We start from the raw sequence: 22,221 nt of genomic DNA, 5'->3' as shown, positions 1-22,221 counted from the left end.
AGGAACTCTAAATGATAAGGAATTGGGATCTTGGAAAAGCTTGAAGTGGATCTGTGAAACCTTCTTAGGAAAACAAAAATCTCGAGAAAATGTTGAAGGTGTTGAGGAACTGCTAAATGCATACCAGTGTCTTGGATGTCGCATGTCTCTGAAAATGCACTTTTTACATTCATATTTAGATTTCTTCCCTCAAAATCTTGGGGATGTAAGCGATGAACAAGGCGAGCGGTTTTACCAGGACATTAAAGTAATGGAACACTGCTGTCAGGGTTTTTGGAATGACTCAATAATGGCAGATTACTGTTGGATGTTATATAGGTACAACCCTGAAAAATCGTGTTAACGACAGTCTAATGTCAAGCACTTTTAATTTCTGCTCATATTTTGGTTTCTATTTTGCATGTGGAATTATTTTGGTTCAATAAAAACTGTTTTGTAAGTTGAAGCATTTTTTTCTGATATGTAGATTACTGTTTTCTTAATGTCGCCAGTATATTTGCTATACCTTATAATAATGATGCTGTTCCATGGAAACTATACGTGCTAAATAAAAAACTATATACATTTTTGAAATCAGGACAAAAAGATGATTCACAAAAGTTTAAAGTCACCTGCGATGATTACAAAAAATATTTTTTGTAGACCTGTGATGCTAATAATGCTCAAATCTGTTCAGAGTTTGATCTGAGTGTCAGCGTAGTGTGATTCAATTCTTTTGGATGAGAGAATCGGAGAAGACTGCAAGGAGAAGATGGAGAACAAACTTGCTCCATCTTCTCCATTCTGTCAGTCTGAAGAAATTGGACTGCACTTGGATGTCATCCAAGTGCAGTCTGAAGATTTCCACGCATCCATAGTCTAGAATGGTCGAGCCTTGTCCGATTTACACCTCAAATCGCAGTATGTTGTTATTTTTTTCTCATGCTGAATCGGAATGAGAAAAAAATCGTGGATTAGCATTACCCCATTACATATCATTGGTCTGAGAGCTATCCAATAAAAAAAAACAGATAGCACTTGCCTGATTCATACGGTGGTGTGAGCGAGCCCTTACATTGAGGTACAGAGCGAATTCTATGGGCAGCATAGTATGGATCTGTAATACGGCCATACATGGCATGAGCCCTTAGTCACTTTTACCTATAAAGGGATAGTGTGATGTTTAGACCTCATGTGAACTGACCACCAATCTCAGGAAAGTAGTTCTGCATACACGAAGCAGCAGGTGACCGGATCGCTTGGTCTTTGATTAGTCCATGGCAGTCAGATGTAAATGGGCTTATTGTCCACCCCTAACTAAAACCTGTTATTATCTCCTTCTGAGGCAGAGAGCAGATCTACACGTGTAGGATACACACATTGCCAGAGGAGGTGAGATCAGCACTTTTCATCTGGCTGCAGCACAATAAGTACACGTGGCATTTACTTAGCGATTACATGAAATGTGAATGGAATGTGTAACCGAGGATCTGCACTTTTCACAGTAACACTGACTATCTGTGCCTTATCAATTGGAGCCCAGGACAATGTTTTTGCACTTTAAATATGGTTTGTGTTTCATATTTTTTGCACAGTCACTGTGAACATTATTATGATAATTTACTGTCAGATTAATAATTGCTCACTGCACAAATATCATATGGGAGTCAACGTCATCACCACTTTTAACCAGTAGCAAGACATCTATAAAATTTTGAATCCGAATAGGGGCATTCATCATTGGTGAGAAACCTCGATTGATTGCTAATCGAGCAAGGAACCTTCGTGACTCTCTGTGCTCTAGTCATTTCAAGAGATCTACAACACCACTGGGTAGAGGAACTAAGTTGTTGGGCACTTTTCCGCATGGGAACTGTACCATCTGTCCCTATGTGGTTCACAATAGACAAGTGTGTGCTCTTTCCTACCCAGATCCCATTCGCACACAGTGTTATTCTAACTACCGAAACAAGAATATTATTTTTCTTTTGGTCTGTGACTGTCCAAAACTCTATGTTGGTCAAACGAGTCAGGAACTGAGCCGGCAGGTGCAACAACAGCATATGTCCAACATTGCCTGTGCCAAAAAGGATAAAGCTTTGGGTAAGCCAATAACGTCTGTGACATCACATTTCTTAGATTTTAATAGGGGGTCCTACAAAGGTTTACAGATTATGGTCACTGACAGAGTTTCCACCACTATTCGAGGGGGCGGTCCTAAAGATGAACTCCTCAGAAAAGAATCTAGGTGGATCTGTAATCCAAACAGTCTGGCCCGAGGAGGCCTAAATGAGGAACTCACTTTCACTAGTTTTTATAAGAAATAACATTATCTCTAAGAACTTTTTTTCTTAGGATTATTTACTGATTCTTGTATCAATTTACAGATCCACCAACGCTGCGACGGATCTTCTATCAAAATCCATCATGGTCTCTACAGACTTTCTTTGGCTCAGTTCTCTTCATTGGACTTTTTTTGGACTTTATTGAATGGTGTATTTATTACTGTCATATTCTGTACCTACATGATGGTTCCCCCCTCCTTGCTTATGGTTCCCTCCACTATGTGCATTTTTTTTTTTTTTCTTCTCTAATATCATGACATTTGTACTGTAGGGCTTTGGAGGAACTCTTTTGGTGTGTTTTTGGTGCATATCCTACATGTACTTACCTTATAGTTCAGCCTGGTTTGTGTTTCTCTGGGTAGCCATGTTGTGGTTGCTGCCCTTTATTCTCTATTAAACACTTGCACTTTGATTTCAGATCCATGCATCTTCAATCTTTGGCCACTTGTTGACCCTGTCAATGTGCTCCTTTTTCATATTCGATGACCACACCTTTCTGGCCTTTTCTTTGTGACCCTTGAGGTCAAGGGATCACAGTGTAGGGATTTAATTCCCCAACAACTGCAAAGGTGTTTTATTGTTTACATCATTGCACGACTGATACTTACCAATTGGAGCTCCTTTCTATGTATTTGTGGTATCTTATTGGTATTCTTTTGTCATAATTTGTTTTGTTTTTTTTTTCTTTCTTCGCCCCGTTATTTCTCTATGCTTACCAACAGCACTTTCTTGAAGGGTTAACTTCTATCTTATATCGTTGCCACTGTATGGGCGCGGAATATACAAACCCATTTGTTTTTTTTCATCTAGCGCCGCTTAGTTGCTTAAATGATGAAATAACGTTGCTGTGTTCGATTACATTTTCATCTTTGCGCAAACGTATAATTTGCATAATATTATATGACATCTTTGAAAGCAAAAATAAAATTGATTGTATGTTTTCAAGGGCACACTTGATGCTAATTTGACACTCTTGTGCTGTGGTTTGGATGTGCAAAACGCTTTCCTGCCGGTTCTGTGTGTGCACACGCACACGTTTACTAAATATGCAATCTTGAGGTGCTGTTGCCTTGGTGTCCTATTTGCCCACCGGACTACTGGCATATGACTTACCAGGTGCTATGTGTCGCTTACGGTTACACATGATGCCTAAGGCTAGTTTCACTAGCATTCTTGGGCGCAGCGCAGGGCCGCCGCTAAGCCCCGGCCGCGCCCCCTCCGGTCAGTTCCTCCTATGATCACATGAGGCTGCATGCGATCAGCGTAACCTATATTTAGCGTTTAATACGCTGATCGTGCGCTGGTCTGATTTTGCTGGCGCTGCGCCCAGCGCACAAAAATATGCTGTTTTGCATATTTGACCAGCGCACGATCAGCGTATCCAACGCTAAATATAGGATATGCTGATCGCATGCAGCCTCATGCGATCAGAGGAGGAACTCACCGGAGGGGGCACGGCCGGAGGCGGGGCTTAGCGGCGGCCCTGCGCTGCACCCAAGAACGCTAGTCTGAAACTAGCCTTAGGCTGTGTGCACACGCTGCGGATTGTGGTGCGGATTCATCCGCGCGGATTTTGTAAAATCCGCAGGTGACACCGCAGGCCAAAACACCTGCGGTTTTACCTGCGGATTGCTCTGCGGCTTTGCCCTGCGGTTTTTCATCTCCTCAATGGAGGAGATGGCAAACCGCAGCAGAATCCACAGAAAGAATTGACATGTCAATTCTTTCTGCAGATTGAAAACCGCAGATAATCCGCGCGGAAAATTCCGCACCGTCTGCACTGCGGTTTTTGATTCCCATAGGGAATCATGGTACTGTACACCGCAGCAAAAACTGCTGCGGGTCCGCAGCGGCCAAATCCACTGCGGAACCGCAGCAAAATCCGCAGTGTGTGCACATAGCCTCACACACAATTTTTGCTGTGGTGTTGGTGCACAGGCACTGTGGCTATTGATCACCTGTGTCACTTGTGCGCATGCGTGGGTTCGATCACGTGATCTAAGGCTACTTTCACACTAGCGTTTTTTTTCCAAACGCATACAAAAAAATCGAATCAAGCGTTTTGCATGCGTTTGCTTATTTTATGCGCATGCATTTTAACCAGTTTGTAGCCATGTTGACTCTTAAAACGCATGCGATTTTAAACGCTGACATGCGCATATCCATGCGCACGTCTGCTTTCCCATAGACTGTAATGTGATTTTTTTTGTCGCATTCCGTGCACATTCATTTTTTTGAGACAGGTCGGACGGGCCAAAAATGCAACAGGTTGCGTCTGGCACGCCTGGGCGCACACCACAAAAAACCGCATGCGCGCGAAAATGCATACAAACGCGTGCAAACGCTAGACCATGCGCCCCCATGTTAAAGATAGGGGATCAGGACGCATGCTCAAGTACGCGCACGATGCGCTGCACTAAAAAAACGCTATTGTGAAACCAGCCTAAGGCCCTGTTGCTCATTTTTGCTCATGAAAATATCTGCGCATGTATGTATTATACGCCTGGTCCTTATGTCTAATCTTCATGGGACACTTGTATATCTTTTTTCAAACACCTTGGGCCTGCGTTTTCATAGGTGCTGACAGCCTTCTGTGGCATATTACTCATTCGATGGGAACCATCACGTGACCGCAAGGTCCTTCTTTTGTGGATCTTCCTGCGCATGCCCTAACTGATACATAGGTCTCTTGCTTAGGGGTAAGTTTGTTTATGTTGGGTTTCCATAACTACGTTATGCAATGGCTGTTCTAGATAGCCTCTCACACCTGTTTAATTCACAATTTACCTAATGACTCTGACTGTATAAGGTTGACAAGCTTCCTTCTCATTCACTTTCCCCTGAGGAAGCCACATCGTGTGGCGCTACGCGTGGGGTTCTTTCCCCTTCTCCCCCATTTGATCAGTCACTCATTTTCTCCAGGATCCAACAGGTTTTATTCAGCCTTACTTACTTGCCTTCCTTTCCCCCACCTCCTGTTTATCTCTGAGGGATTTTTTTTCTACTTTACCCTCTCTTAGGACTTTATCATTCTGTTTCTAGGGGGCTATAGGCAGTAATTATTGACTATTGTATTGTACTATATTTTACTGTGACTCTGTTGGTCTTATCTGGGTGGTTATCATTTGCCTCTGATATCACTATTGCATTTTTTATATCACTTGACAAATCTCCAGGTTTTTTCCTGGTGTGTTTTATTAACTTTTGTCATTATTGTCAATAGCTTTTTGTGTGCATTATTATAACACACTCTCGGTGCACATAGTGGAGGAGGGGTATATCCTGTGTGTGGGGGGCACTTATTAGGCCCTTCATGCTGTTGTTTTTAACTTGTCTGTTGCTTGTCTAACTATAATATTGTCTAAATAAAATTTATATTGTTATTTGTCATATTGCTTGTGGTGATCCTTACCTTTTACATGCTACGTTCCCTTATGATCTGCTATACAATTAATTTTTTAGCGAGTGGTGGGTGATCCCACATAATTAATCATTGGTAGTGCCCTCAGTTTCTTGTGTCTTTATGGGAGCAGAGCAGCTGCAGAGGTTGGCACTGGAGGTGACTGACCTTTGTTCTGAGGTTCAGCAGCAGTGGCTGGAGGCTCCTATTATGGGGGATGCTGCAGGTTGGCGGGTCCAGCTTGAACCCAAAACTGCCCTCCCAGACAGGATTTCTGGGGGTAGGGACAAGTTTTTTGTGTTTAAAGAGGCATGCAAATTGTACTTTAAACTGCGTCCTTATTCCTCTGGAGATGAGCAACGAGTAGGAATTGTTATTTCACTGTTGCAGGGGGAACCTCGGTCCTGGGCTATTTCTCAACCACAGGATTCTATGTGTCTGCAGTCTGTGGAAGAGTATTTCAGGGCCCTTGCCCTTATCTGTGATGATCCTGACCGTGTTTTCTTGGCTGAATCTAGGTTGCATCGCATTCAGCAAGGGAATCGTTCAGTGGAGACTTAGGCTGTGTTCACACACAGCGTTTTTTTTCGCGTTTTTTCCCGTGGATTTGCCAAAAAATCCGCGGGAAAACCGTGAAAAAGAAGCTTCCCATTCATTTCTAGGCATTTTGCACTTTTTGTGCACATTGATGCGTTTTTTACCGCAAAAAAACGCATTGCGGTAAAAAACGCAGCGTGCTCATTAATTTTGCGGATTTTTCCGTGTTTCTGGCTTGTTCAATGCGTTTTGAAAACGCGCAGAAAAAAACGCATCAAAACCGTGCAAAAAACGTGATGAAAACGCAAAGACAAAAAAGGCGTGGTTTCTGGGAAGGGAGTCAGGTTTTTGAGCAGAAATTTTCTGCTACGTGTGCACTTAGCCTTAGGGTCTCATTTCACTTAGCGACGCACCAGCGATCCCGACAATACAACCTGGTAGGGATTGTTGGTGCGTCGCTAAATGATCGCTAGTAAGCTGCCAAACAGGCAGATCTCTTCAGCGACGCAGCAATGATCCAGCGATCAAGCACAGCGATGCATGCTGACCAGCCGGACGTTGACAACGAAAAAATGGCCCAGGACATTCCTGCACGATCAGCGATATCCAGCAGGGGGGCCGGTCGCTGCTGCGCGTCACATGTAATGAGATCGCTGATGTGTCACAAAATCGGTGACGCATTAGCGATCTTGCTAGCGATCTCGCTATGTGAGACGGGGCCTTTACAGCTCTAAATTCTGCAGGTGGTCTACTGATACTAAATGGAATGATCCAGATCTCAGAAGCCAATTCCTTCAAGGCCTCACAGAAAGGTTAAAGGACACATTGGCAGTGTATGAAACTCCTGTGTCATTGGAGGCTGCCATGTCCTTAGCTATTCGGGTGGATAGATGCCTGAGGGACAGATGGGTAAGACCACCTGCTTCTGAGCCCTCTTTCCGGGACAAGATCCCAGTGTTGGCGAAAAGGTCCGGGGATGAACCTATACTTGCGGAGTTTGAGGAACCCATGCAGTTGGGAGGTGGATTTACGTTGCATGTACCTCCTGACATTTGCAAGAAAAAGGGTGTATTTTTTTTTTTGCGGACGGAAGGGACATTTTATTGGGGAATGTCCTGTAATCCCAAAGCAAAAAGAGACTTGATTAGCCCTTGGGAGCCTTAAACTTGATAATCAAGGATGGTGTTCGTCTTCAACCTGCAATTCTTGTTTTGTCCTGACAGCAGAGGTGGTGCTAGAGAGCAGGTCTGAAAAAAAAATGTGTTTGTAGAGAGTGGAGCTGGAGTCAGTATGGTGGATGCTGAGATTGCTAGAACTCATGGTTTTGTCTACTCTAACTTGGCTAAACCTATTCCTATTTGCGCCTTTTACTCAGCACCACTTGCACAGAGAACATTGACACAAATTGTTCATAACATAAGACTGAAGGTGGGGTCTTTTCATTATGACGTAATCCTTTGTTATGTCCTGAAGGGTCTCCACACTCCAATGGTTCTGGGTTTGCCCTGGTTGGCAATCCAGAGAGATTGTAAAGTGGGGAGAGAACTGTCATGGTAACTGCCTAAACGTTTCCCCTTCTGCTCTATCTACAGAGACCTTACTGGCATTTTTGTCTGGCTTTGAGGACCCTGCCCCAATTTTGCAGAATGGGGTAGGCATCTCTGCCTTGTACCCTGACCTGGAGGGTGAGGTGTTGGAGGCTCAGGAGGATGCCCCTGCCTCCTGCCCTTCGGCGCGGTTATATGTGCCATCTAATTTGCGCCGCAAAGTAACTAGAGAATTTCATGTCTCTGTACGTGCAGGTCACCCAGGTGGGTAAGGCAACTGCAGACTTCCTTTCTCGTTGTTTTTGGTGGCCGGGATTGCATCGGGATGTAGTTGAACAGGTATCTGCTTGCAGTGTTTGTGCACGTTCTAAAGTACCGCATACCCATCCATCTGGTCGTTTTGCCACTACCTGTTCCTAACAAGGTCAGGGGAGACAGGTATAAACGTATGATTGTCAGTAAACGTGTGCCAGGTCCGGACCTGACTGTGAATGATTTTGTGTGGTTGTCTACCAGAAATTTTAGGTTGAGGGTTCCTTCCTGGAAGTTGGGACCTAGATTAATTGGTCCCTATAGGATAACCACCATCATTGGTCCAGCAGCATTTCATCTTGAGCTACCTTAGGCTATTAAGATTTACAATGTTTTTCACAAGCCTTGGCTAAAGAGACATGTGGAACCTCTTGAGCACTCACCCCTACTGCTGCCCCCAATAATGGTTGATGGAAACCTAGTTTCATATTTCAACGATTGTAGATTTTCGCCTCCAATGTTCCCTTCAATACTTGGTGCATTGGAGGGGTTATGGTCCAGAGGAAAGGATGTGGGTTTTTGCATCAGAGGTAAATGCCCCCAGGCTGGTTTGTCCGTTCCACACCCCTTATCCTGAGAATCCTGGTCCTGAGTGTCCAGAGGACACTCGTAGAAGGGGGGTACTGTCACAGGTGTGTCAGACACTGCAGTCCGTCAACCTGCATCTGACTGCAGAAGGTCTCAGCAGTTTGCTTTGCAGACTTCTTCCTGGTCCTTCAAAAATCTAGGACCCGGTGGCAGCCTTCCCCCAGTTCTAGTTGACATACCTGGACCGGGGTTTTTATAACTCCCAGCTTGCTTCTGGGAGTTGGCAGTAATATTTCCATTTCCCTGTTGAGGCTTGGAGCTATAGCAGTTGGCCATCTTCCTCTTTGGTGTTTGGATGACAGCTGTGTTTCTCTCTGAGTCTACTCAAGGTAAGCGTTTGTGTAGCTCATCTGTCTTCAGTTGTAGTGGTGTTTGACTGTCATCCTGTCCTTCCCTATGCAGGGCTTACTGCTAATGTCAGGTAGGGACTAGGTATCCTGCACGGTAATAGGTGCAGAACCTATATATGGACATTAGGGCAAATAAAGTGAAGTTAGATCTGCCTAGGGGTCTCCACTTCTCCCTTCCCTAGGGTTGGGTTCCATTCTCCTTATCCCTTTGTGTTGCACTTAAGGGCACGTCACACTAAGAGATATCGCTAGCAATATCGCTATAACTTGTGACGTTATAGCGATATTGCTAGCGATATCGCTGTGTGTGATACTTACCTACGACACGCTCCCCCGCTGGTTATCGCTGATCGCAAGAACGTCCTGGACTGTTTCTCATTGTCAGCTTCCTGCTGTGACGACGAGCGACGCGTGGAGCCGGGCGGGAGGACGCAGGATCGCCTGGTGTGACAGGTAAGTAGCGACCCCCGTCCCCAGCGATGTCGTTGGTGAGATCTGCCTGTGTGGCAGCTCACTAGCGACCACTTAGCGATGCACCAGCAATCCTGACCGCGTCATATCGCTGGTCGGGATCGCTGGTGCATCGCTAAGTGTGACAGTACCTTTAGTCTTTCCTACACTGTGCATGACAATGGCGTAAAAAATAAATAAAACCAATTCTTCACCTACTGTAGATTTTTTCATTTGCTTCACAAAGATCGCAGGAAGGTTTGATGCACATTTATCCTGCGCTCTGCATTGACCGCTTACACCAAGGTTTCTATATAGATCTTTGAAATACGTGATTCAGACGGAACCTCTGACAGAAGATTCCATATAATGAGACAGATGGAGGCACTGCGGACAGTTTGACCTATGATCCGGTGGTGTCCGACTTTTTAGGATTGCATAAAAGTACTGTCAGCCACAGTTTTGTGCACTTCTGAAAAGGACAATGCTAAACAGGGGCCAGATGGAGTCCAGAGAAACTCTGCTGCCTCATTGTGAATGGATCCCTCGGGGGTTTCATCTGAATCACGTCACTCAGAGATTTAGATGGAAACACAAAGTAAGTGCTCAGCATAGAGCGCTGAATAAATGTGATCCCAAACGTTATGTAAAATGTTCTCAATAAAAGCTTTGTCTCAATCCACAAAAAAAGGTCTGTCTTCTGTTAAAGGAAATATAGGGTGACTTCCACGTTACTGGTAGTACAAAGACTCTGGAAAAGCTAAATGGCTCCATATCCATGCAAAAGAAATTCAGCAAATTATGTGCTCCTAAATCCAAATGCCCCCTTACTTCTGAGCTCCACAGTATACAGTCATATGCTAAAGTTTGGGCACCTCTATTAACCCCTTCATGACCCAGCCTATTTTGACCTTAATGACCTGGCCATTTTTTGCAATTCTGACCAATGTCCCTTTATGAGGTAATAACTCAGGAACGCTTCAACACATCCTAGCGATTCCGAGATTGTTTTTTCGTGACATTGGGCTTCATGATAGTGGTATATTTAGGTCAATAATTTTTGCGTTTATTTGTGAAAAAAATGGAAATTTGGCAAAAATTTTGAAAATTTTGCAATTTTCAAATTTTGAATTTTTATTCTGTTAAACCAGAGAGTTATGTGACACAAAATAGTTAATAAATAACATTTCCCACATGTCTACTTTACATCAGCACAATTTTGGAAACAACATTTTTTTTCGTTAGGAAGTTATAAGGGTTAAAAGTTGACCAGCAATTTCTCATTTTTACAACAAAATTTACAAAACCATTTTTTTTAGGGACCACCTCACATTTGAAGTCACTTTGAGGGGTCTATATGGCAGAAAATACCCAAAAGTGTCACCATTCTAAAAACTGCACCCATCAAGCTACTCAGAACTATATTCAAGAAGATTATTAACCCTTCAGGTGCTTCACAGGAACTAAAGCAACATGGAATGAAAAAATGGACATTTTAATTTTTCCAACCAAAATTTTATTTTAGCATCAGTTTTTTCATTTTCACATGGGTAACAGGATAAAATGTATCCTAAAATTTGTTGGGCAATTTCTCCTGAGTGCATTGATACCTCATATGTGGTCATAAACCACTGTTTGGGCGCACGGCAGGGCTCAGAAGGCAAGGAGCGCCATTTTACTTTTTGAATGTAAAATATGCTTGAATTTTTAGCGGTTGCCATGTCTTGTTTTAAGAGTACCTGTGTGCCTAAACATTGGAGCTCCCCCACAAGTGAGCCCATTTTGGAAACTAGACCCTCCAAAGAACTTATCTAGATGCATAGTATGCACTTTGAACCCCCAGGTGCTTCACAAATTGATCTGTAAAAAAAAAAAGTACTTTTTTTTTCACAAAAATTTTATTTGGCCTCAGTTTTTTCATTTTCACATGGGCAGCAGGATAAAATGGATCCTAAAATTTGTTGGGCAATTTCTCCTGAGTACATCAATATCTCATATGTGGTCATAAACCACTGTTTGGGCGCACCGCAAGGCCCGGAAGGGAAGGAGCGCCATGTGACTTTTTGATTGGAAAATTAGCTCCAATCGTTAGCGGACACCATGTCGCATTTGGAGAGCCCCTGTGTGCCTAAACATTGGAGCTCCCCCACAAGTGACCCCATTTTGGAAACTAGACCCCCGAAGGAACTTATCTAGATGTGTGGTGAGCACTTTGAACCCCCAAGTGCTTCACAGAAGTTTATAACGCAGAGCAGTGAAAATAAAAAAATAATTTTTTTTCCTCAAAAATTTAGCCCGCTATTTTTTATTTTCCCAAGGGTAACAGGATAAATTGGACCCCAAAAGTTGTTGTCCAGTTTGTCCTGAGTACACTGGTACCCCATATGTGGGGGAAAACCACTGTTTGAGCGCACGGCATGACTCAGAAGGGAAGGAGCGTCATTTGACTTTTTGAATGGAAAATTAGCTCCAATCGTTAGCGGACACCATGTTGTGTTTGCAGAGCCCCTGTGTGCGTAAACTTTGGAGCTCCCCCACAAATGACCCCATTTTGGAAACTAGACCCCCTAAGGAACTTATCTAGATGCATAGTGAGCACTTTGAACCCCCAGGTGCTACACAGAAGTTTATAACGCAGAGCCGTTAAAATAAAAATATTTTTTTCCCTCAAAAAATAAATTTTTAGCCTGCTATTTTTTATTTTCACAAAGGTAACAGGATAAATTGGACCCCAAAAGTTGTTGTCCAGCTTGCCCTGAGTACGCTGGTACCACATATGTGGGGGGGACCACTGTTTGGGCACACGTTGGGGCTCAGAAGGGAAGTAGTGACGTTTTGAAATGCCGACTTGATGGAATGGTCTGTGGGCGTCATGTTATGTTTGCAGAGCCCCTGATGTACCTAAACAGTGGAAACCCCCCACAAATGACCCCATTTTGGAAACTAGATCACCCAAGAAACTAATATAGATGTGTGGTGAGCACGTTGAACCCCCAAGTGCTTCACAGAAGTTTATAACGCAGAGCCGTGAAAATAAAAAAATATTTTTTTTTCCTCAAAAAATTATTTTTAGTCCACTATTTTTTATTTTCACAAGGGTAACAGGATAAATTGGACCCCAAAAGTTGTTGTCCAGGTTGTCCTGAGTACGCTGGTACCCCATATATGGGGGGGGACCACTGTTTGGGCACACGTTGGGGCACGGAAGGGAAGTAGTGACGCTTTGAAATGCCGACTTGATGGAATGGTCTGTGGGCGTCATGTTACGTTTGCAGAGCCCCTGATGTACCTAAACAGTGGAAACCCCCCACAAATGACCCCATTTTGGAAACTAGACCCCCCAAGGAACTTATCTAGATGTGTGGTGAGCACGTTGAACCCCCAAGTGCTTCACAGAAGTTTATAACGCAGAACCGTGAAAATAAAAAATCTTTTTTTTCCACAAAAATAATTATTTTAGCCCCCATTTTTTTATTTTCCCAAGGGTAACAGGAGAAATTAGACCCCTAAAGTTGTTGTGCAATTTTTCCTGAGTACCCTGATACCCCATAAGTGGGGGTACACCACTGTTTGGGCACACGTCGGGGCTCGAAATGGAGGGAGCACCGTTTGACTTTTTGAACGCAAAATTGGCTGGAATAAATGGTGGCTCCATGTCGCGTTTGGAGAGCCCCTGATGTGCCTAAACAGTGGAAACCCCTCAATTCTATCTCCAACCCTAACGCCAACACACCCCTAACCCTAATCCCAACCCTAATCATAACCCTAACCACAACCCTAATCCCAACACACCCCTAACGAAATCCCAACTCTAACCCTAACCACAAGCCTAACCGTAATCCCAACCCCAACCCTAACCCTAAATTCAACCCTAACCCTAAATTCAACCCTAACCCTTAGTCCAACCCTAACCCTTAGTCCAACCCTAACCCCTAGTCCAACCCTAACCCCTAGTCCAACCCTAACCCCTAGTCCAACCCTAACCCCTAGTCCAACCCTAACCCCTAGTCCAACCCTAACCCTTAGTCCAACCCTAACCCTAACCCTAACCCTGGACCTAACCCTAATGGAAAAAAAAAAATAAAAATATTTTATTATTTGTCCCTACCTATGGGGGTGATAAAGGGGGCGGTGATTTACTTTTTATTTATTTTGATCACTATGAAAGTTTATCATAGTGATCAAAATAAATGAATGAATCTGCAGCGTTGCAGATTCGATTCGGCGCACTGCGCATGCGCCCGCCATCTTGCAAGATGGCGGCGCCCATGACGCTGGACGGCAGGACACCGGGACGGATAGCGGGAGATCGGAGGCACAAAGGAGGGTGAGGGGGTGATCGGAGGGTGAGAGGGGATGATCGGAGGGCTGGGGGGCGGAGAGAAGGCGGGGGGGCAGATCATGACGGCGGCTGCCGATCGGTGCCGTCAGAAGGTGGCGGCAGCCGATCGGTGCCGTCAGTCGGTGTGGGGGGGTCGGGTCTCGGTGTCCAGCCATGTCCGATGCTATTTCAGCATCGGCCATGGCTGGATTGTAATATTTCACCAATTTTCATTGGTGAAATATTACAATCGCTCTGATTGGCAGTTTCACTTTTAACAGCCAATCAGAGCGATCGTAGGCACGTGGGGGCTAAGCCACACCCCCAGGTGTTAACTCTGAAGGGTCCTTTGTGTGCGGGTCGGGTGACCTTTCAGTGACCCCGGTCACCCGACCCGCAGGGGGGCTATTTATAGCATGACGCCTACGTAGGCGTCATAGGTCGTTTGGGCACTGCTTTTCATGACGCCTACGTAGGCGTCATAGGTCGTGAAGGGGTTAATGTTAACCTTTTTTCTTTATAACAATTTTGGTTTTTGCAACAGCTATTTCAGTTTCATATATCTAATAACTGATGGACTCCAGTTATATTTCTGGATTCAAATGAGGTTTATTGTACTAACAGAAAATGTGCAATCTGCATTTAAACAAAATTTGACCGGTGCAAAAGTATGGGCACCTCAACATAAAAGTGACATTAATATTTTGTAGATCCTCCTTTTGCAAAAATAACAGCCTCTAGTCGCTTCCTGTAGCTATTAATGAGTTCCTGGATCCTGGATGAAGGTATTTGTGACCATTCCTGTTTACAAAACAATTCCAGTTCAGTTAAGTTTGATGGTCGCCGAGCATGGACAGCCCGCTTCAAATCATCCCACAGATGTTCAATGATATTCAGGTCTGGGGACTGGGATGGCCATTCCAGAACATTGTAATTGTTCCTCTGCATGAATGCCTGAGTAGATTTGGAGCGGTATTTTGGATCATTGTCTTGCTGAAATATCCATCCCCTGCGTAACTTCAACTTCGTCACTGATTCTTGCACATTATTGTCAAGAATCTGCTGATACTGAGTTGAATCCATGCGACCCTCAACTTTGACAAGATTCCCGATGCCGGCATTGGCCACACAGCCCCAAAGCATGATGGAACCTCCACCAAATTTTACTGTGGGTAGCAAGTGTTTTTCTTGGAATGCTGTGTTTTTTAGCCTCCATGCATAACGCCTTTTTGTATGACCAAACAACTCAATCTTTGTTTCATCAGTCCACAGGACCTTCTTCCAAGATGTAACTGGCTTGTCCAAATGTGCTTTTGCATACCTCAGGCGACTCTGTTTGTGGCGTGCTTGCAGAAACGGCTTCTTTTGCATCACTCTCCCATACAGCTTCTCCTTGTGCAAAGTGCGCTGTATTGTTGACCGATGCACAGTGACAACATCTGCAGCAAGATGATGCTGCAGGTCTTTGGAGGTGGTCTGTGGATTGTCCTTGACTGTTCTCTCCATTCTTCTCTGCCTTTCTGATATTTTTCTTGGCCTGCCACTTCTGGGCTTAACAAGAACTGTACCTGTGTTCTTCCTTTTCCTTACTATGTTCCTCACAGTGGAAACTGACAGGTTAAATCTCTGAGACAACTTTTTGTATCCTTCCCCTGAAAAGCTATGTTGAATAATCTTTGTTTTCAGATCATTTGAGAGTTATTTTGAGGAGCCCATGATGCCACTCTTCATAGGAGAATCAAACAGGAGAACGACTTGCAAGTGGCCACCTTAAAATACCTTTTCTCATGATTTGTTACACTTGGCTATGAAGTTCAAAGCTCAATGACGTTACAAAACCAATTTAGTGCTTCAGGAAGTCAGTAAAAAGTAGATAGGAGTGTTCAAATCAAGAAAATGATAAGGGTGCTGATACTTTTGCACCAGTCAAATTTTGTTTAAATGCAGATTGCACATTTTCTGTTAGTACAATAAACCTCATTTGAATCCAGAAATATAACTGAGTCCATCAGTTATTAGATATATGAAACTGAAATAGCTGTTGCAAAAACCAAAATTGTTATAAAGAAAAAAGGTTAACATTAATAGGGGTGCCCAAACTTTAACATATGACTATCTAAACCACATATAGTGTCCACTATATTCCCCCCTGCTGTCACACATGGCCCCCGTCCCTATATTTCCCTCCTGCTGGCAAGGACATGATAAAATAATAAACAGTTAACTCACCTTCTAATGATGGCTGATGGCTCCTGCTCCCAGCGCCCCCCGTGGCTTTCCTGTGTCTGCTGACATCCTCGTCCTGCAAGGCACGCGCTGCTGCTGCTCATTCAGGCGGCTCATTGTAGCTACGGGACCTTCCATGATGTGACCAATAGGACCTGCGGTCACGTGACTCGCAGTGCACACTGGGAGTCATGTGACCGCAGGCCCTATTGGTCACATCATGGAAGGTCCTGAAGCGTTGAACTGCCTGAATGAGCAGCTGCTGCGCGCGCCCGGCAGGAGGAGGATGTCAGCAGACACAGGAAAGCCACAGGGGAGCTGGGAGCAGGAGCCATTATCGGTCGGTGGCTATAGTGGCGGCCGGGGGGGGGGGGGGGGTGCAGGCACATGTAATATGCACCACTCCCCTGTCTACCAACTCGGTGCGGCTTCAGCACCGAGGTGATGGACAGCGGGTGCAGTGAATATTACATGAGCCTAATGAGTGGGAGCACTGACCACCTGCTGTCTCTGCAGCCCGCAGCCAGCCCACCCCAGCCCCCTGACACCACGCCAGAGCCGCCCCCCCAATCTATAGCACAGCAGCACACAGGTTCTCATTATAAGACGCACCCCCCACTTTGGGGGAAGAAAAGTGCGTCTTATAATCCGAAAAATACGGTAACATTTTCCGCAAGTGAAGCTGCGGGAATTCTACCAGTATAAAATAACACCTATACTGATCATTGGTGCCAATGCTGATTAAGCGGTATTGGCACTGGCTCTCCTTGGGCTTGCGTGACATTATTATCAGAGGCTACTTCACTGTCCCCACCTTCTGATGTAACTCACATCTGGTGGAACTGAGAACTGCAGCTGCTCTCACTTCCGTCGAATGACTGATTTGTCTAAAGGAGAAATGTATATTTTACATTACTGTACACAAAAATTTCAACTAAAATTTTCGATCAATTACAAATGAACTTTTTTTTGTTTGATCACTAGATATAAGATTGTAGAAAACTGCTGTTTTTTTGCTTTTATTGTTTCATGTTTGAGAAGATTTACAGAGTAAAAAAAAAAAAAAAAAAACAACCTACATCACCAAAAGAAGCCCTATATCTCCTAACTGGAATAAAAAAAAATACCAAATTATTTTTTTTACATTGAAATGAGTTCAGTTGTCAAGTATCCTTCAGTATACATGATAACTGTCACAGGTTTACCAGGACATAGAGGAGCCAGAATACCTCAGCAACTGATTTCTCCTACTCCTGCACTGATTAGAAGCACTTCACCTTCATATTAAAAGGTATGATTCTTTTAGCAATGTAGAGGTTAATCGACTCAGTTGAGAGCTCCTGGAAGCTTTCCTGCATTAAGGATCTCAGCTTTGTACTTTTAGCCACTCCCACCTCCTATATAAACTGGACCCTGCCTAGCACTCATTGTTAGAGATAGTTTATACTGCATGGCTAGAGGTTGTTGTTGGTTGTTTTTGGAGGAGTCTGGTGGATTTATCTGTGACTGTTGCTAGGTTTTGAGTGTGTGATAATTCCCTTTCTTCTGCTTTGGTTTAACCTCAACCTCTACTCCCCGGTATTTACCTTTGTTGTTTATGTGTGTATGCTTGTCCTTTATCCCTGTTCGTATTAGCTGGTTATTCTTGTTGGTGTATTACGGTACACTACTACTCCCCTCTTCCCTGGGTGGGGGAAGGGTTCAAACTGAGGGCAGATTCAGGACCTAAGGTCTTCACCATCAGAAGTAATCCAGGGAACAGGGCGAGCTATGGCTCCCCTAGCGTTAGGGACTGGAAAGGAGCCCCTGATCCTGGGACTCAACAACAGAGTTGTGACAATAACTGTGCTTATTTCCCACAAGGTCATACTGGGGTCTTTACATGACAAAAAAATATGAATATTTACACTGCATTCTAAATTATGCAAATGTTATTTTTTCTCTTGATTTTTCTGAATGGTCAATGCGAATGAATCAGTATAATTGTAAAGTGCCCAAGCAAGGTAGTCGTGGGCGAATTGCTGCTCCCATTCGCTCTGGCACTATACAGATAATACGTGTTCCAGTCCAAGTGTGCTGCTGTAAAACTTTACAGCTAGAGTTCGTTCATCCGTACTGTTGGCATATACAGTCACATGCTAACAGACTGTATGGATCTATTCCTAGGCAGTGGTAGCTGACAGACTTCAGGATCGGAAGTAAAACTTTGCTCTATGTTCAGCTTGAAGTGTTTAGGTAGATATAACTTCATTGAATAGTGAAAACATTAAGATAAAAATACAGTAAAATGTCTAAAACACTGCAGATAACACATTCAGAATGAAAAACACTAGTACACATTTATTAAATGAATTATCAGTTTAACTAATGCTATACATCAACACAATTACATATCAGGGAAATTTACACAAAAAATGTGGGAATTCTATGAAGACCTACAGCAAATACAAAGGTAAAATAAAACTTGTGGTTACAATAATGAGGAAGCTCCTCATCACAATCCATCAATAACAGAATGTGAAAATGGGCCATTCCAGGGAAATCCTCACAAATAGTCAGTGCATGTGAATGTATAATTTATGCTCTATATTCAGGGTTCTTATAAGAGCAAGTAGAGCGTTATTGCACTGTTTCACTGTTTTTCACCATTTGACCTTCATGCGTTTGAGTCAGTGTCTAACGTAACCATACTGGGAAATTAGCAATTTCATGAACAAGAGAATTCTAGCTGACACATCATTAAAAGGCTTTTCCACTTTTAGAAAAGTGGACCCAAATGTTTCTTGTAAAATAACAGTACTCACTCTTCTCTGCTCTCCGCCATCTGTGTTTTAGCTGAGCAGGTACTCACTTTATGATTGAGCTGGTACCCACCTTTCTCTGCACCAGTGCTGGCAATCTGCCACCGCTCCAGTGACTGTTTACAGGTTGGAGCAATTATATTGCTACTATAGCACATCACCGCTGCAGCCAATCACTGAGGTCTGTGGCTTGTGCCATCTAAATGAGTTGAGCCACCGAGCTAAGTGATTGTTGCAGAAGCCATTACGTCCCCACTGTAGCCAGAACACAGAGACCAGAACAGTGGTGGGATGCTGGAGATGGGAAGGGCGAGTGCTAATTGGCTTTGTTATTTTACAAACTTTTTTTGTAAAATATGAAAAATCCCTTTAAGAAAGAAGATCCCCATTCGTGACCAAGTAATAGTAGCACTGAATCTTTTATTTGCAAGGTTCTAAGCAAGCCATATGGACAGGCACTGTTCTAACAGGACAGCCTTTTAAATAAAGAACTCATGTGTAAACATAATTTTTATATTTAAGAATTTTCCTCATTATAATTCCTGTGTCCTGGGCAACGTATTGCAGATTTAAGTCCATTAATTAAAGGGAACCTGTCACGAGGTTTGATTGCTATAAGATACCACTAACACTTTTTCAGGCCTGATATGCAGCATTCTATAAAGCGGTATATCTGTCCCTAACCCGATCTGTAGGACAAGAAAAAGAGCTTTTCTTATACTCCTCCGTGAGGCGATGCGGTCAGAGGGGTGTCGCTGATCCGGTGCCTCCCTTCTTCTTGTGAGGCGGTCCTCCTTCTTACTTTATGTGGATGACGCATCCTTACGTCTTCCACACATGGTCACCGGCATTGTGCTCCTGTATGCAGTCATAATTCTGTGCCCTGACTAGTGTAGAGTAAAGTACTGCAGGCACATGCGCCGGGGCTCTTTCACCTTTCCCAGCGCCTACACACTGTGGTACTTTACTCTGCCCTGGTCAGCGCAGAGAAGTACGCCTGCACAGGAGCGCGATGCCAGGGAGACTGTGTGGATGATGTAGGGACGCATCATCCACATGGAGCAAGAAGGAGGATGGCATCGCAAGAAGGGAGGAGCCGGACCAAGACCAGCGACACCCCTCGGACCGCCCCGCCCCATAGGCGAGTATAATAAAAAGGTCTCTTTCTTGTCTTGTAGGTCGGGGGCAGATATACCACATTATAAAATGCTGTATATCAGGCCTGAAAGGTGGTGACCATAGCTAATATCAGTCAAACCCGGTGACATGTTCGCTTTAACTGTACTTGTGTGTTATGTTTTTGTTTTACTTTTGAGGTCAGAAAACTATGTTTAAATGTTGTGAAAACCAATACTATCCACAGGAAATATGAACAAGTCAATTAATAGGATTATATGTATTGTTTTTAATTGATCACATAATAGAGGAATAGAAGATTTTTTTTTTTTTTAATTGTGCCAGATAAGGATATGCTCTATAGTGCTCTGGTGAAATTGTTCCTATAATCCAAAAATAATTTTTTAAGTGACCTTAAATGATGGGAATGTCTTTGGGATATTTATCCAGTATGTGGGTGGTACCTGAAATATTATATACTAGATGGTGGCCCGATTCTAACGCATTGGGTATTCTAGTCTCTCTCCCCGCGCCGCAGATCTCCTGACGGAGGCGTGCGTCGTTCGAATGCACTGATTGGTCGTGGCCGGCCGGGCGCGACCAATCAGCGCCGCAGGATTTCCGATACAAACAGAGACAGAATTAGACAATAATATAGTAGATTAGCAATAGAGCAGTACCCCCCCCTAGTGGTCATTCATAATCACTTCTATTAATACAACTCCATTATGCACAGATGTGATGCGGCTGCAGTAGAGGTTCACGAGGCCTCTACTGTACTTTCTCATGCATCCGATTTCAACTGTATTCTCATCTACAAGGAGCACTGCTATGAGAGATCATTTCCATACACACTGACTTTCCATGCATGTGGCTCTGCAGGGAGTCTTCAATCCAATAGCCATCCCAATTTAGGATAATGGCTTAACCCTACCACACCATTGATTTTTCTAATTTGTCACGCATATATCTGGATACGCTTGTTGGGCCGTACTACATGCAGTATGGAGACTGAATAACATTACTGTGAAATTCAGTATTAAATGAGATCTGTGCTCTAACAGTAAAAATGACCTCAGGGAATGTGGCTACAGTCAAGCATGGTTACAGGGAGGCGTTTCTTTATGTGGACATGTCCATACATATAATAGCAGCCTCTATTCTAACTATATATAAGGGGGGAATTAATAATGTCACTGGGTGCAAAAAACTTACAAGTCAGTAAAAATGGACCTGGTGTTAAATATAAGGGAGCACATGGCATAATTTGGTGCAACTCACTAGGATAGATATCTATCCTCTCTGCACCACTGTCATATATCAAGCCCATGTTGGCGTATATTATGGCTCCCTGTAGATAGATAAAATTATATATATATAATTATGGCTTACTGTAGCCATTTTCTCTACACATTTTTCGGATCAAACTACAAAGAGTTTAAAGTAATAAGCACAAACCATAACAAACCTTTTGTACTATTGGCAACATTATTCTGCCGCATTTTGCTTAGTAAATTTCACCAACTGTTCTCTATAGTATTTTTTTGTTCTCTGCATCACACCTGAAATCGCATTATGTGTGACTTAGTGATGAGCGAACGTTCTGGGATAAGGTGTAATCCATGCTAGGTGCTAACCGTGTGACTTCGACATGCTTGAAAAATGTGTTTGAGTCCCCATGGATGCATGTCTTGACAGCCGCAACACATGCAGGGATTTCCTGTTTGTTAAGCAATCCCTGCAAGTGTTGTGGTTGTCAAACAGCCGCGAGACATAGAGGAGAGGGGATTCAAATATATTTTTGGAGCACACCGAAGACGCTCGGTTAGCACCCGAGCATGAATAACACATTATCCGAGCACGTTCGCTCATCACTAGTGTGACTCCATAAACTAGCAGCGTTCCTTCATGGTGCCACATTTGTAGCCTTGGAAGAAGGATGGTGTGCACTCTAGTCATATAGGGGAGAGATGCTGGCGGATTGGACCGGACAGGCTCCAAATATAGGTAAGGCTAGTTTCACATTTGCGCTTTTGAGCGCAGCGACGGCCTGCGCACGGCCGCCGCTAAGCCACGCCCCCTGCCCGCCCCATCCGGTCATCGCCGCCTACTAGCGCACATGGGCGCTTGCGATCTGCGCACCCTATCTTTAGCATAGGGCGCGCAGATCGTGCGCTAGCAGGATTTTGCCGTGCGCTGCGCACTTTTGAAGGTGCGCCCGTGTGCGCCGAACGCAGCATGTTGCATTT

Source organism: Dendrobates tinctorius, unplaced genomic scaffold (genome assembly GCF_039654945.1).
Source record: "Dendrobates tinctorius isolate UK_male_01 unplaced genomic scaffold, ASM3965494v1 ptg000250l, whole genome shotgun sequence".
NCBI classification, from domain to species: Eukaryota; Metazoa; Chordata; class Amphibia; order Anura; family Dendrobatidae; genus Dendrobates; species Dendrobates tinctorius.
This window is presented reverse-complemented; position numbering follows the sequence as displayed.